General features: G+C 45.5%; 1 non-coding gene across 1 annotated transcript; it reads right to left on the minus strand.

The window, feature by feature from the left end:
* Positions 1 to 611: 611 nt before the first annotated feature.
* On the minus strand, positions 612 to 684 carry TRNAF-GAA (transfer RNA phenylalanine (anticodon GAA)). Its single transcript has one exon. It is a non-coding gene; the product is annotated as a tRNA-Phe (tRNA).
* Between the last annotated feature and the right edge of the window lie 15831 nt (positions 685 to 16515).

Genomic DNA, 16515 nt, shown 5'->3' on the forward strand with positions numbered 1-16515 from the left:
TTTTCACTCTGCAACATCCAGAATTGCAAATAAGCCAGTTTAGTGCCCAGCTTGCGGTTATGGAGACAAGCACCCCATACATTTTAAGTGGGCTCTCCTCGCTAGAGAAATGCCAAATCTGTGGATTCTTTGTCTTACCATTAACGTGGAAACCCCCTATTTTTAGAATGAAAGATGATGTCTTGAGTTGGGGTTTGTGTTTTTAGCCTTCCTCACTTTTTCCCCAAACAGCTTTGTTCCTGGCATATTTTTGAAGCATATTTGTCTCAGTAATGCCTCAGCGATTCATAGTCAAACATACATGACTGAAATCATTCAGCTAGTGTCTGATACATGCTGCCCGTATTAGCTATCAGGTTTCCTTTAAATCTTCATACAGATAAGTCAAACTAAACTAAAATAAAACAAAATGATGACATCCAGAATGAAGGAAAAATTACAAAAAATATTATTTTCCTCAAAAGATAAAAGTGTTCACTTCTCAAGTTTCTATCATTTTATTTCCTGTAGACAGTTATAATGATTAGGACTTTTACATTCTCTGTAAACAGTCAGTCCATATGCTTTGTTTATTTTCTGCTTAAAATTTAATGGGTGAAGAATAAGACTTATGCTGAAACCCAGGATTGAACCAAGGACCTTTAGATCTTCAGTCTAACGCTCTCCCAACTGAGCTATTTCTGCTGGACACATTTAGTTTGAGTAATGTTCAACACACTGCAAATGTCACAACTGGATGTATTTATTTTTACTTTGAATGGTTCTTGCAAGATTATCTATATTTGAAAGTCCCGCTATTTTGCGTACATATTTAAGAACTTTCATTCATTCTTTGTGAATGAATAGAAAAAAACAGCAATTCTGCCATTTTTTTTTATATTTTCAATTTTACTCCATTCACCAGGGCAATTCTGACTGTGTCTTTGTAGGACAGGTGATGATTGAGCATAAAACACAATTTGTAAGCATAATGTTGCATCAAGCTTTATTTTTTCTTAGGTGCAAACAATTGGAGTGAAGATAGGAGATGCAAATTTAGAGAAAATATTCTACTGATTGTTAATGTTGAAAGTGAAAACATTTGTCCCAAAATGTGGTGAAACTTTGATGTCAGTATCACATGCGCATTTCAGACTTGTTAAACTATGTTCATCTGCTCTTTTAGCTTTTGTTTATTAAGTATATTTATAGTCTATTGATGCCTGAGGTAGAAAAATCTGAAATTAGACTTACTGGTAATTCGGTTTCTAGGAATCTTCCACGACAGCACCTTAGGAGGTTCACTCTCCACCCTAATAGGGACAGAGAACACATAGAGATGAAATAGTCCCTCCCATTTTCCTATCCACAGTATTTTTCTGGTGCCAAAACAACAACTAACATATGCACAAAGAAAATATTTGATGTTCCCTGAAGTCTTTTGTGAAAGCACAAATTCAGGACATTTAAGATTTGCCTCAAGTATCCCATGGAATACTGACAAAGTGCCAACGTTGAGAATTGGTTTTGCTAAGGCCCATCACTTTTAGTTTTCGATTTGAGATTACCGCCAATAGAGCGGACCACCAACTAGTCAGTAACAGGAGTGAAGCTGTACAATTTCTTGAAAGAAAATGCTAATTAGAGATGAGCAGTGTTTGAATCGAACTGTTCGCCAGTCTCAAATTCGAGCTGTTTTGGGCGGTGTTCGAGCCGTTCGACGAACACGAACGATTTGAAAAAAATCCGGCTGTTCGAGGTTATGTTCGATAACTGTTCGTGCACTAAAATCGTAACTGGATTTTTTCACAGTAATGCTGAAAATCAATGTTAATACACAGTTTGAGTGTACATCGGGGTGGGGGGGAGGGGCATGGGATGGATCTCTGCAGAAATTATGAAGATCTCCATTTTTTTTTCTCTTTCCCACATTTACAGTGGGGAGGTGCAGTCTGTCAGCCTTTCAGCAGCGCACACACGGAGCGAAGTGCTTTTTTTCACACAAGCAAGGGCATGTGTAACACTGCTGCAGCTGAGTGTTAGACGGCACCGCTGCTGCTGTGTGCGCGCTATACCATATAACTGTGTGAATTGCAAGCAAATTTTATCTGAAATAGACAGCTAGCTTGGGAGTAGGGACTAGTTCTAATTGCAGCCCTTTTGAGGGCTAGGTTACAGCATTTCCTACGACTTTTAGCAGGCAGGTCTGTGCTCTTAAATAGACAGATAGGTTGGGAGTAGTGACTAGTTGTAATTGCAGCCCTTTTGAGGGCTAGGTTACATCAGTTCCTATCACTTATTGCCAGGCAGGTCTGTTTTAGTGCTGTGCAAGTGTTTTTCACAGCATTTGGCTAAATCTAGCTAAGCAAATCCTTTTGGGCCTCTTGCAGTGTGTGTTAGTCAGTGGAGTAGCCTATCTGTGTTGCAAGCTACACCACCTGTGTACGTAATACAATTTTTTACTGCACCTAGCCAAGTAAAACCTACTGGGCATATTAGCAGTGTGTGGTACTCATTCTATTAGGCCATATATACTAAGCTCCACCAGCTTTCAAATTGCTAATAATTTTGAGCTGCATCTAGCCCGGAAAATAATTTTGGGCATAGTAGTAGTGTGTGGTACTCATTGTGTTAGGCCATCTATACCAAGCTCCACCAGCTTTGAAATTAATAATAATTTTTGGCTGCATCTAGCCCGGAAAATAATTTTGGGCATAGTAGCAGTGTGTGGTACTCATTGTATTAGGCCATCTATACCAAGCTCCACCAGCTTTGAAATTAATAATAATTTTTAGCTGCATCTAGCTCGGAAAATAATTTTTCTTCCCAATAGTGGTAGCAATAGAAATATGGGGCGCGCGCCTGGCTAACAAAAATATACGCTTCATAACAAAAAACACCAGCCTAGCGCACTGCATTAATAAGATGGCATCATCGTCTCTGCCAGTGCTAGGCCTACTACGCTGCCTAGCATTCCTGTGCCTAAAACACAATATATGCGTCCGCGCTAGCCACGATGCTGAGGGGTCTAAAGCTGCTGCTAATTCTTTATCATAATTCAGTTGGCAGATTTTCACAGAGCTCCTCCCCAACGCCCACCCATCGGGCAACAGTTGCCCACCCTCCCTATGGGATCTAGTGGTGAATAGTTGATGCCATTAATCAGAGCGTCAGTTGCCCTGTCGACGTGGCAAGCATACGGTAAGGCATGGGAAGAGTGGACATGACTAGTAGCAGGCAGACGGGTTAACCAATGTGAACAAGCCAGATTACAAGTCACCATAGAATTTCTCCACCAGCTAATGATGAGGGGCATATCAGGGGCTCTCAGCGCAGCGGTGTCTGACCGGAGTAGCATTTCACTTCCAACTACTGAATTGGGGAGATGTGACAAAGAGATTCATCATCAGACAATCCATAAAAGGGTGGAAAAGGGGTCAGCCAAGTCAGGAATGTAGACGTTCCGTCCCTTGTCACTAAAACTGATTTCTCACATCACATCCCTAACACCATTAACATGCCACTCACAATTTGAAGCAACACTACTGTCTACTGCATTTGCGATCGCCTTCTTCGGGGCGCTATGCATAAGCGAATTAGTCCCTCAATCCAAAATTATCATCAGTGGAGGCTTATTACACCAGGACATAGTCATAGCCAATAATGCAATAGGTCTACGCATACGCCAATCGAAAACGGTTCCAGCGGGCAGGGGCACTTGGGTACTTCTACAACCCACAAACGGTACAATGAGTCGGGTAACAATAGTAAAAACGTATATAACCATCATATCACAAAGTAATTTCTTCCTATCACACATTGATGGAATGCCATTATCAAGATACCAGTTCCAAGCTATATTTAGTAAATGCCTGATATCGGCAGGGAACCACCCCAAAGATTACGGGACACACTCATTCCGCATAGGCGCGGCCACGGAAGCAGCAAGAGCAGGACTGCCAGAAACGGAAGTTCAGAGTATAGGGAGATGGCGATCCACGTGTTTGGTGAGATACATAAGACCGGACTTGTTATCCTAACGTGATTTGTTTCTTTTACAGGTGACGCTAAGCCAACAGTGTGGGTGATAGGCCACTCGTATATATATTGGGCAGAAAAAAGGGCGAAAGTCCGACCAGGCGGGAGGAAATTAGAGTTTCATAACACATATTTCAACTGGAGAGGTATTAGAGGCCTGCAATGGCCACAGGTACTAATGGAGGTAATCAAGGTAGGGAGAGAGGCAAGAGGTCCGGTCATCTTAGTTATACAGGCCGGGGGAAACGACCTAGGTCATCACAAGAGCGCATAACTAATGGCATTAATGAAACTAGACAATGAGCGCTTCAGAGAATATTTCACAAAACTAACTATAGTATGGTTAGAGATTGTGCCGATAGCGGTATGGCAAGGAGCGCGAGACATCACGGCCATCGAACAGACAAGGCGGGTAATAAATATTCGGATGGCAAAATTTAGAAGAGACAGAGGCGGTGTAGTGATACGACACCGACAACTGGAAGGAGATAATGCAGGCCTCATACAGTCCGACGGTGTTCACTTAATGGATATTGGAATGGACATATTCCTGTCAGGACTCTAGGACGGAGTGGAACAAGCGTCAAGAGTGATGGATGGGGGTCAGAGTCCTGCACACGAGTACGCAGGATCCTCCGTGGCCTGGAAATAGAAAGGACATGTTGGAGAGTTACACTTGTTGGCCAACTTGCCGGTGTGGAGACATAGGGCATGCTGCAACAAGCTGAATTATTTTAGAAATAAAATGCCTTTCTAATGTAATGAGTATAAAGAGTTAATAAAGCTGTGACCGATCCTCACCCATCCAGTTGTAAGAGTTACATTATTGTATTGTCAAGGAAAGGGGTGTGTTAGGGGGGCTGAGCATCTGGGTTTGGTTGGGGGTCCCCACAGTCTGCCTAGGCTAGATGCAGTTAAAAATTCTTATTAGATACACAGGCGGTGTAGCTTGCTTCAGAGCTGGGCTACTACGCTGACTAGCAGACACTGAAGCTTTGGAGCAGACCTCTGAGTAAACAGCTCTTCAGACTCAACCATCTGTGTTACCCCAAGCCATAGTGTATGTAGTTTCTTATGGTTAAAAGTGGGGGGGGGGCGACCCAACCCACCTGGAATTGATGATGCCAACGTCTCGTAAAACACAGCAAGGGGACTCCAAAAAGAGTCTCCATTTTTTCCAAAAATTGTGGCACAGACAACTCTTAAGTGGCATCAATTGCCGCAGAGTTGCTTAAAACGGTTGGTGAGGTGATTTTACCAAATCCTTAAGCTTTTAGTCTCCCCAGGATGACACAAGGGTAGAAAAGTCCTTGCGGATCCATGATTTGTTCATCTTTATGAATGTGAGTCTGTCTACATTCTCAGTGGACAGCTGCGTGCGCTTATCTGTCAGCACACCACCAGCAGTGCTGAACACACGTTCAGAGAGAACGCTGGCTGCAGGGCATGACAAGATCTCCAAGGCGTAAGTGGCGAGCTCCGGACATTTTTCCATATTAGAAGTCCAAAATGAGCAAGGGTCCAGTGACACAGTCATGGCTTCGATATTCACTTGGAGATACTCCTGTACCATCCTCTCTAGGCATTGACTATGTGTCAGAATTCTTGTCTCCTGTGGCCTTGCAAAGGATGGTCTAAAAAAGTGGTGAAACGATTCCACAAAATTACTGTTACCAGCAGATACTGTGTTACTGTTACGGTTTGAGTGATGAAGACTTGACAGTCCCACGGCTGGCAAGTTAGAACTGAGATATTCAGTATGTGCACCACTGGTGTTTTGTGGAAAAGCACATTTAAGATTCTGCAACAGCCTCTGCTGATACTCCTGCATGCGTGAATCCCTTTATATGGCAGGAATTATTTCGGCAAATTTACTTTTGTACCGGGGATCTAAGAGTGTGGCAAACCAGTAGTCGGGATTACTTCGAATTCTAACAATCAGAGGGTCATATTGCAGGTAGTGCAGCAAGAAGGCACTCATGTGTCTTGCGCATCCAGGAGGACCATGTCCTTGTGTGTTGGTAGCAAGGTAAGAATCATGCTTCCTTCCTCTGCCCTCGACCACCAACCTCGCACAACAGAAATGTGATAAGGGTCTACCTCATCTGATTAGTCTTCCATGCCCATCGCCAGTTCGTCCTCCACTTCTTCCTCGGGTCCTGCACCTTCCTCAACAGTTTGGCTCTACCATGTGCCCTGGTTAATCCCTCTCCCCCACCCTCCCTTGCCTGCCGCCTTGGTGCTGCTGACCATCTGGACCTTGGAGATGTTATCCCTTCCGCATACGACTCCTCCTCTACTTTCCTCCACCTCCTCTTGTCCCACCACCTAACTCCGAATTCTGTTTAACGTGTGCTCCAGCATGTAAATCATCGGAATAGTCATGCTGATAATGGCATCGTCAGCACTAAACATCTTCATGGCCATTTCAAAACTGTGCAGAAGGGTGCATAGGTCCCTGATCTGAAAGTATTGCACCAGGGCTTGTCGGTGCTGCCACTGTTGCTGCAAGAGTTGAATTCCACCGTGTCGGCACATCGCATTTCAGCCGGTGAAATGGAAGGCCCAGCGACTTCTGTAGAGATGTAAGTCGTTGAGCTGCAGGATTCGAATGGCGGAAGTGAGCACACAGCGACCGTGCCCTCTGCAGAAAGCCATCTATTCGGGGATAGTGGGCTAAAAATTGCTGGACAACCAGGTTCAACACGTGAGCCATACAAGGCACGTGTGTGACATTTCCCCGGCGAAGGGCCGCACCCAGGTTTGCAGCATTGTCGCACACAGCCTTCCCTGGTTGCAGGTCCAGTGGAGACAGCCATTCATGAAACTGGGTCTCCAGAGCTGACCACATTTCCTCAGCTGTGTGACTCACATTATCCAGACATTTCAAAGTAAACACCGCCTGATGCCTTTGAGCCCTGCTGCCAGCATAGTAAGGAGGTGTGCAGGATTCCTTCTGCGCAGATAGAAAGCGGGTGGCATTACCAGACAGGCTTTGGCTGCAGGTGGAGGACCGAGAGGAGGTTGAGGAGGCAGAAGCAGTGGAGGAACTTCGAGATAAAGAGGATTGACGCACAACTCGTGGGGATGGCAAGACTTGGACAGCAGCCCCTTGTCCTGCTGTCACCATAGTTACCCAGTGCCCAGTCAGCGACATGTAACGCCCCTGTCCATGCCAACTCGTCCAAGTGTCTGTGGTGAAATGCACCCTGTCACACACAGAGCTTCTCAAAGAAGCGGTGATGTTGTGTGCGACATGCTGGTGTAGCGCAGGCACACCTTTCTTTGAGAAGTAGTGCCGACTGGGCATCTGGTACTGGGGCACTGCGACGGACATAAAGTCTCGAAAATCCTCTGTGTCCACCAGGCGGAAAGGCAGCATTTCTGTAGCCAACAGAATGCAGATGGTGAAATTCAATCTCTTAGCTTTGTCATGGCTAGGAGGAAATGGTATTTTACTTATCCACATGTGAGGGATCGAGGGCTGGCTGTTGTGCTTAGACGGGGTTGAGTAGGGTGTCACCGGCAAACTGCCGGTGTGTGAGGAAGATGCAGGCGGAAAAGTTAGGTTGCCTTGATCCAAAGGTGGTGCTCTCGATGTCGGACAGCGCTCAACACCAGCTGGTGTTTCCACTTCCAAATGAAATTTTGACCTGCCAATCACACTGGCTGTTGGGGGTAAAGAGGTGGCAGGTCTGCATCCAAAAACATGTGTGACTGCTGTCCCCCCAGTCACAAAGGATGAAGAGGCCGCGGATGCACAAGATGGGGCAGACGGTGGTTGGCCCGGCCCGCTAGGCCGCATTGTAGCACAGTGAGCTTCCCACTGCAAGTTATGCTTCATATCCATGTGACGGTTCATGCATGAAGTACTCAAACTATGGATTTTTTGGCCTCTACTTAGCTTTTGGTGACAAATATTACAGATGACACGAGTTGGGTCATCCTTATTGATCTGAAAAAATGCCCAGGCTATGAAAGGCTTAGAGCCCATGCGACCTGAATAGCCACCACGACTCGTGGTCAGAGGCAGAGTTGTGGTTGAGGATGCAGTTGTTGACGTGCTTCCAGTTCTCCGTCTCTGTCCAGGAAGGTGCAACATAACCTCGTCGTCAATAGCATCCTCCTCCACCTCCTCTGCAGACTTCATCGACTGGTTGACTGTGGGTTGACAGTAAGTGGGATCTCCAACCTCGTCATTATCACCTTGTGTGTTCTCACACCCGTCGTCCTCAGAGCCAACCTCTTCCTGCCCTGACCGAAAAGTCAAGTTGTCGCTCCAATCAGGTATTTGAGTCTCATCATCGTCTTCATCATTGTCTCCACCAACAGGAGTTACAGTTTGGGAACGAGGGTCTACATTATGCTCAGAACCTTCTTCATCTGGTCCTGGATCCGACTCATAAAGATTCTGGGCATCAGTGCAGATCATTTCCTCGTCTGGATTAACAGAAGCTCTGGAGCAGACCTCCGTTTTCCAGGCTATAGTATGAGTAAACAGCTGTGCAGACTCAACCATCGGTGTTACCCCATACTCAGACGGGCAGCTGGAGACTTGGGAGCTGTGAGGAAGCAAGTGTTATGATCTGCTACAAGAGCTAAGGAAAGATAGGAAATCTGTCCCTACAATAGGACTAAGCTGACTCCCTATGATGCAGTGGGCAACCTGTTCCTTGTGAACAGACCTGCCTTCATCCTAGGCTAGTCTGAACGCAGACCTATAGATATAAGGAAGGGATCCCTACAAGAACTAAGGACTGGGATTAAGTTGGACACCTCCTAGCAGAAGTTGTAGAGGAGCAAAAGACAAAGAGACAAAAGTACTTAGAAGTCCAAGGACCAAGCAAACTATAGAGAAATGTACAAAAGCACCTGGCTAGATTAAGAGTCAAGTAACACTGAAGCCAGAAGGGCGGAGCTGGAATAAATAGGCAGATAGTCATGTGACCACAAAATAGAAGAAAACTAACAGGAGGGTTCTAACAGTACCCCCGCTTCTATGAGGATCCTCAGGATCCTCCAGGCCCTGGCCTATCAGGAAACTTCCTGTGAAATGCTCTGATAAGTCTAGGAGCTGAGACATCATCCGCCCTTACCCAGGAGTAATCCTCGGGACCGAAACCTTTCCAAGCGACGAGATACTGCAATCTGCCTCTATGCCTTCTGGAATTCAGAATGCGAGAAATTTCATATTCACCATCCTCCACCACTGGAGGAACTGTGACAGTGGCATCCCTATCCGATACATCAGCTTTTTTCAATAGGGAAACATGAAACACAGGATTAATCTTCCAGGAGGAGGGAACCTCCAACCTAACAGCAGACTGGTTAACTACCTGAAGCACCTTAAAGGGCCCTACAAACTTCGGACCCAATTTCTTAGAAGGAATCCTCAACCGCAGATTCTTTGAGGACAACCAAACCATGTCACCAACGGTAAACAAAACCTCGTGACATTTCCTATTAAAATACTTCTTGGACTTTTTGTTAGCCTCTTGAAGGTTACGACGTACATCAGTCTAAACTCTCTCCAAATCACTGGAAAAATCTTTCTTTCTGTCTGTTCATTAGACTCAGGATGATACCCAGAAGAAAATGACAAATGGACTCCCAACCTGTCACAAAAGGCACGCCAAAAGCGAGTCAAAACCTGGGGTCCCCTATCAGAAACAATGTCGGTGGGAACGCCATGGAGTCTGACAATTTCCTTAACAAAAACCTCAGCGAGTGTGTTAGCGCAGGGCAGTTTAATGAAAGGAACCAAGTGACTCATGTTGCTAAAATGGTCCACGACCACCCAGATGACAGTGAAACCATCAGACACCGGAAGGTCAGTAATAGAGATAAGCGTTGTTCGACTCGAACTGTTCGCCAATCTCAAATTCGAGCAGTTTTGGGCGGTGTTCGAGCCGTTCGGCGAACACGAACGATTTGAGAAAAATTCGGCTTTTCGAGGTTATGTTCGATAACTGTTCGTGCACCAAAATCATAACTGGATTTTTTCTCAGTAATGATGAAAATGAATGTTAATACGCAGTTTGAGTGTACAGCGGGGTGGGGGGAGGGGCAGGGGATGGATCTCTGCAGGAATAATGAAGATCTCCATTTTTTTTTCTCTTTCCCGCATTTACAGTGGGGAGGTGCAATCTGTCAGCCTATCAGCAGCGCACACACGGAGCGAAGTGCTTTTTTTCACACAAGCAAGGGCATGTGTCATTGGCAGTGTATGTCACATGTCCTTGCCCTATAAGACCAAGCCATTTTCCCCGTCGCCACCATTTTCTCACTGCTGCAGCTGCGTGTTAGACGGCACCGCTGTTGCTGTGTGCGCTATACCTTGTTAATTTCAAGCCAATTTTTCCACAAATCTACAGATAGCTTGGGAGTTGGGAATAGTTGTGATTGCAGTCCTTTTAAGGACTAGGTTACAGCATTTCCTATGACTTTTATCAGGCAGGTCTGTGCTCTTAAATAGATAGATTGTGGGAGTAAACACTAATTGTAATTGCAGTCCTTTTCAGGACTAGGTTACATCAGTTCCTATCAGTTTTTGCCAGGCAGGTCTGTGCCAGTGCTGTGCAAGTTTTTTTCACAGCATTTGGCTGAATCTAGCAAAGTAAATCCTTTTTGGCCTATTGCAGAGTGTGTTAGTCAGTGGAGTAGCCTATCTGTGTTGCAAGATATACCACCTGTGTATAGAATACCAATTTTTTTACTGCACCTAGTGAAGTAAAATCTTTTGGGCATAGCATCATTCTATTAGTCCATCTATACTGACCTCCATCAGGTTGCAAATTGAATATAATTTTTTTCTGCATCTAGCTCTGAAAAAATATTTGGGCTTCTAGCAGTGTGTGGGACTTGTTCTATTAGTCCATCTATACTGACCTCCATCAGGTTGCAAACTGAATATAATTTTTTTCTGCATCTAGCTCTGAAAAAATATTTGGCCTTCTAGCAGTGTGTGGGACTTGTTCTATTAGTCCATCTATACTGACCTCCATCACGCTGCAAATTCAAAATAATTTTTTGTCTGCATCTAGCTCTGAAAAAATATTTGGCCTTCTAGCAGTGTGTGGGACTTTCTCTATAAGTCCATCTATACTGACCTCCATCAGGTTGCAAATTAAAAATAATTTTTATCTGCATCTACCTCTGAAAAAATATTTGGGCTTCTAGCTGTGTGTGGGACTTGTTCTATTAGTCCATCTATACTGACCTCCATCAGGTTGCAAACTGAATATAATTTTTTTCTGCATCTAGTTCTGAAAAAATATTTGGCCTTCTAGCAGTGTGTGGGACTTTCTCTATTAGTCCATCTATACTGACCTCCATCAGGTTGCAAATTAAAAATAACTTTTATCTGCATCTAGCTCTGAAAAAATATTTGGCCTTCTAGCAGTGTGTTAGACTTTCTCTATTAGTCCATCTATACTGACCTCCATCAGGTTGCAAATTAAAAATAATTTTGTGTCTGCATCTAGCTCTGAAAAAATATTTGGCCTTCTAGCAGTGTGTGGCACTTTCTCTATTAGTCCATCTATACTGACCTCCATCAGGTTGCAAATTCAAAATAATTTTTTGTCTGCATCTAGCTCTGAAAAAATATTTGGCCTTCTAGCAGTGTGTGGGACTTTCTCTATTAGTCCATCTATACTGACCTCCATCAGGCTGTAAATTAAAAATAATTTTTATCTGCATCTAACTCTGAAAAAATATTTGGCCTTCTAGCTGTGTGTGGGACTTGTTCTATTAGTCCATCTATACTGACCTCCATCAGGTTGCAAACTGAATAAAAAAATTTTCTGCATCTAGCTCTGAAAAAATATTTGGCCTTCTAGCAGTGTGTGGGACTTTCTCTATTAGTCCATCTATACTGACCTCCATCAGGTTGCAAATTAAAAATAATTTTTATCTGCATCTACCTCTGAAAAAATATTTGGGCTTCTAACTGTGTGTGGGACTTGTTCTATTAGTCCATCTATACTGACCTCCATCAGGTTGCAAACTGAATATAATTTTTTTCTGCATCTAGCTCTGAAAAAATATTTGGCCTTCTAGCAGTGTGTGGGACTTTCTCTATTAGTCCATCTATACTGACCTCCATCAGGCTGCAAATTAAAAATAATTTTTATCTACATCAACCTCTGAAAAAATATTTGGCCTTCTAGCTGTGTGTGGGACTTGTTCTATTAGTCCATCTATACTGACCTCCATCAGGTTGCAAACTGAATATAATTTTTTTCTGCATCTAGCTCTGAAAAAATATTTGGCCTTCTAGCAGTGTGTGGGACTTGTTCTATTAGTCCGCCTATACTGACCTCCATCAGGTTGCAAATTCAAAATAATTTTTTGTCTGCATCTAGCTCTGAAAAAATATTTGGCCTTCTAGCAGTGTGTGGGACTTGTTCTATTAGTCTATCTATACTGACCTCCATCAGGTTGCAAACTGAATATAATTTTTTTCTGCATCTACCTCTGAAAAAATATTTGGGCTTCTAGCTGTGTGTGGGACTTGTTCTATTAGTCCGTCTATACTGACCTCCATCAGGTTGCAAACTGAATATAATTTTTTTCTGCATCTAGCTCTGAAAAAATATTTGGCCTTCTAGCAGTGTGTGGGACTTGTTCTATTAGTCCATCTATACTGACCTCCATCAGGTTGCAAATTGAATATAATTTTTTTCTGCATCTAACCCAGCCAATAGTTTTGGCCTAATACCGCAGTTTGGCCACTCAGCTCTGCTCGGTTCCCATCCATTGTTTTTTTGTGCAAACAACTCCAGAGTTGTGAATTAGTTAACCACCAAAATGAGTGGAAAAAGGCCTGCTGCTGGTGGAAAGGGGAATAGGCATGTTGGGAAGGGGAAAAAAGGTTGTGTCCGTGGGGTAGGTGTTAAAGCAACAGTAACATCTGCAGAAGAAAGACCATCTTCCAGCCAAACTAAAATGTCTACATCTTTTAGCGGACAATGTGATAAGATCCCTTTCTTACGGCCACGTCAATCGCTACAAATTCCAGATGAGGCACAAAAACAGCAGGTGCTTCAACGGATATCAAGTGCTCCTTTAAGTGGGCTCTCCTCCACATCAACTTCAACATCACAAATACTCCAGTCCTCAAAGGTGTCACCCCAATCGCACTTGCTTCCTCACAGCTCCCAAATCTCCAGCTGTCCGTCTGAGTATGAATTAGAACAGATGGTTGAGTCTGCAGAGCTGTTTACTCATACTATAGCCTGGGAATCAGAGGTCGACTCCAGCAATTCTGTGAATCCAGACGAGGAAATGATCTGCACTGATGCCCAGAATCTTTATGAGTCGGATCCAGGACCAGACGCAGAAGGTTCTGACCATAATGTAGACCCTCATTCCCAAACTGGAACTCCTGTTGGTGGAGACAATGAGGAAGACGATGATGAGACTCAAATACCTGATTGGAGCGACAACTTTAGTTTTTTGTCAGGGCAGGAACAGGTTGGCTCTGAGGACGACGGGTGTGATAACACACCGGGTGATGATGATGAGGTTGGAGATCCCACTTACTGTCAACCCACAGTCAGCCAAGAGATGAGGTCAGCAGAGGAGGTGGAGGAAGATGCTAGTGACGACGAGGTCAGGTTGCGCCTTCCTGGACAGAGACGTAGTACTGGAAGCACATCAACAACTGCATCCTCAAACACAACTCTGCCTCCCACAACAAGTCTTGGTGGCTCTTCAGGTCGCATGGGTGCTAAGCCTTGCATAGCCTGGGCATTTTTTCAGATCGATAAAGATGACCCAACTCGTGTTATCTGTAACATTTGTCAGCAAAAGCTAAGTAGAGGCCAAAAAATCCATAGTTTGAGTACTTCATGCATGAACCGGCACATGGACATGAAGCATAAGTTGCAGTGGGAAGCTCAGTGTGCTACAATGCGGCCTAGCCGGCCGGGCCAACCACCGTCTGCCATATCTTGTGTATCCGCGGCCTCTTCATCCTCTGTGACTGGGGGGACAGCAGTCACACCTGTTTTGGGGCGCAGACCTGCCACCTCTTTACCCGCAACAGCCAGCATGATTGGCAGGTCATCATTTTCTTTGGAGGTGGTAACACCAGCTGGTGTTGAGCGCTGTCCGACATCGATAGCACCACCTTTGGATCAAGGCAACCTAACATGTCCGCCTGCATCTTCCTCACAGACCGGCAGTTTGCCGGGGACACCCTTATTAACCCCGTCTAAGCACAATAGCCAGCCCTCGGTCCCTCAGATGTGGACAAGTAAAAGACCATTTCCTCCTAGCCATGAGAAAGCTAAGAGGTTGAATTTCACCATCTGCAAGCTCTTGGCTACAGAAATGCTGCCTTTCCGCCTGGTGGACACAGCGGATTTTTGAGACCTTATGTCCGTCGCAGTGCCCCAGTACCAGATGCCCAGTCGGCACTACTTCTCAAAGAAAGGTGTGCCTGCGCTCCACCAGCATGTCGCACACAACATCACTGCTTCTTTGAGAAACTCTGTGTGTGACAGGGTGCATTTCACCACAGACACTTGGACGAGTAGGCATGGACAGGGGCGTTACATGTCGCTGACTGGGCACTGGGTAACTATGGTGACAGCAGGACAAGGGGCTGCTGTCCAAGTCTTTCCGTCCCCACGAGTTGTGCGTCAATCCTCTTTATGTCAAAGTTCCTCCACTGCTTCTGCCTCCTCAACCTCCTCTCGGTCTTCCACCTGCACCCAAAGCCTGTCTGGTCATGCCACAAGATTTCTAACTGCGCAGAAGGGATCCTGCACACCTCCTTACTATGCTGGCAGTAGGGCTCAACGTCATCAGGCGGTTTTTACTTTGAAATGTCTGGGAAATGTGAGTCACACAGCTGAGGAGTTGTGGTCAGCTCTGGAGAACCAATTTCATGAATGGTTGTCTCCACTGGACCTGAAACCAGGGAAGGCCGTGTGCGACAATGCTGCAAACCTTGGTGCGGCCCTTCGCCGGGGCAATGTCACACACGTGCCTTGTATGGCTCACGTGTTGAACCTGGTTGTCCAGCAATTTTTAGCCCACTATCCCAGACTAGATGGCCTTCTGCAGAGGGCACGATCGCTGTGTGCTCACTTCCGCTGTTCGCATCCCGCAGCTCAGCGACTTACATCTCTACAGAAGTCGTTGGGCCTGCCACTTCACCGGCTAAAATGCGATGTGCCTACCCGGTGGAATTCAACTCTGCACATGTTGCAGCGACTGTGGCAGCACCGACAAACCCTGGTGCAATACGTTCTGACGTATAGCCTGGGCCAACGAGATCCAGAGGTGGGGCAAATCACGCTGGAGGAGTGGTCTCAGATCAGGGACCTATGCACCCTTCTGCACAGTTTTGAAATGGCGACGAAGATGTTTAGTGCTGACGATGCCATTATCAGCATGACTATTCCGGTGATTTACATGCTGGAGCACATGTTAAACAGAATTCAGAGTCAGGTGGTGGCACAAGAGGAGGTGGAGGAAGTAGAGGAGGAGGAGTTGTATGCGGAAGGGCTAACATCTGCAAGGTCCAGACGGTCGGCAGCACCAAGGCGGCAGGCATGTGAGGGTGGGGGAGATGGTTTTACCAGGGCGCATGGTAGCAGCCAAACTAGTGAGGAAGGTGCAGGAGCCCAGGAAGAAGTGGAGGACGAACTGATGGAAGACTCATCAGATGAGGGAGACCTTGATCACATTTCTGTTGTGCGAGGTTGGGGGGAGAGGACAGAGGAAGGAAGCATGATTGTTACCTCGCCACCAACACAACAGGGATTTGGTGCTCCTGGATGCGCAACACACATGAGTGCCTTCTTGCTGCACTACCTGCAACATGACCCTCGAATTGTGAGAATTAGAAATAATCCTGACTACTGGGTTGCCACACTGTTAGATCCCCGGTACAAAAGTAAATTTGCAGAAATTATTCCTGTGTCACGGGTGTGTTGCCACGAAGATCGTCACGAGTACACAGCCTGACTTCTCGCAGCTGACTTGTTGGTGCTTTGTGTTTTTTCGGCAGTGAAGGAGTTAATTCTCTCTCTCTCTGGGCTAGCTGAGGTCCAGCCTCGCCCAGCTGCAATCAATGCTTCTTTAGTGAGACTCCTTCATATTCCTGCAGGTCTGTTTGGGAGGTGTCGGTGAAAGCTTTTCATTCAGACTTACAGAGCGGATCGTGGTGTTTGGAGTTGCTGAGATAAGTGTATTTGGAAGTGTTTTTTCCCTTTCCTCGCTTTATCATTTATCTCCTTTCCCGTTGGTGTTCCCTCTGTTGTAGTTGTGTAGAAGTTGTATGCAAGGTGGTTTTGGTTTTTCCCTTGTACTGTCTCGTTCGTCTAAATACTGTGTGTGGGCATATTATTTCTGGTTCCCAATTGTTGTGATCGGGGTCCTTCTCAGGACTAGATTACTGAGGTGCAGGGATCCTCAGGAGGTAGGGGTTACGCTGGCGGCCTGGACCTCTGTACCTTTAACAGTACCTCCAGGTTGAGGGAT

The sequence above is a fragment of the Phyllobates terribilis genome, unplaced genomic scaffold (assembly GCF_046119375.1).
Source record: "Phyllobates terribilis strain yellow unplaced genomic scaffold, ASM4611937v1 Scaffold_12__6_contigs__length_324123572, whole genome shotgun sequence".
Classification (NCBI taxonomy): Eukaryota; Metazoa; Chordata; class Amphibia; order Anura; family Dendrobatidae; genus Phyllobates; species Phyllobates terribilis.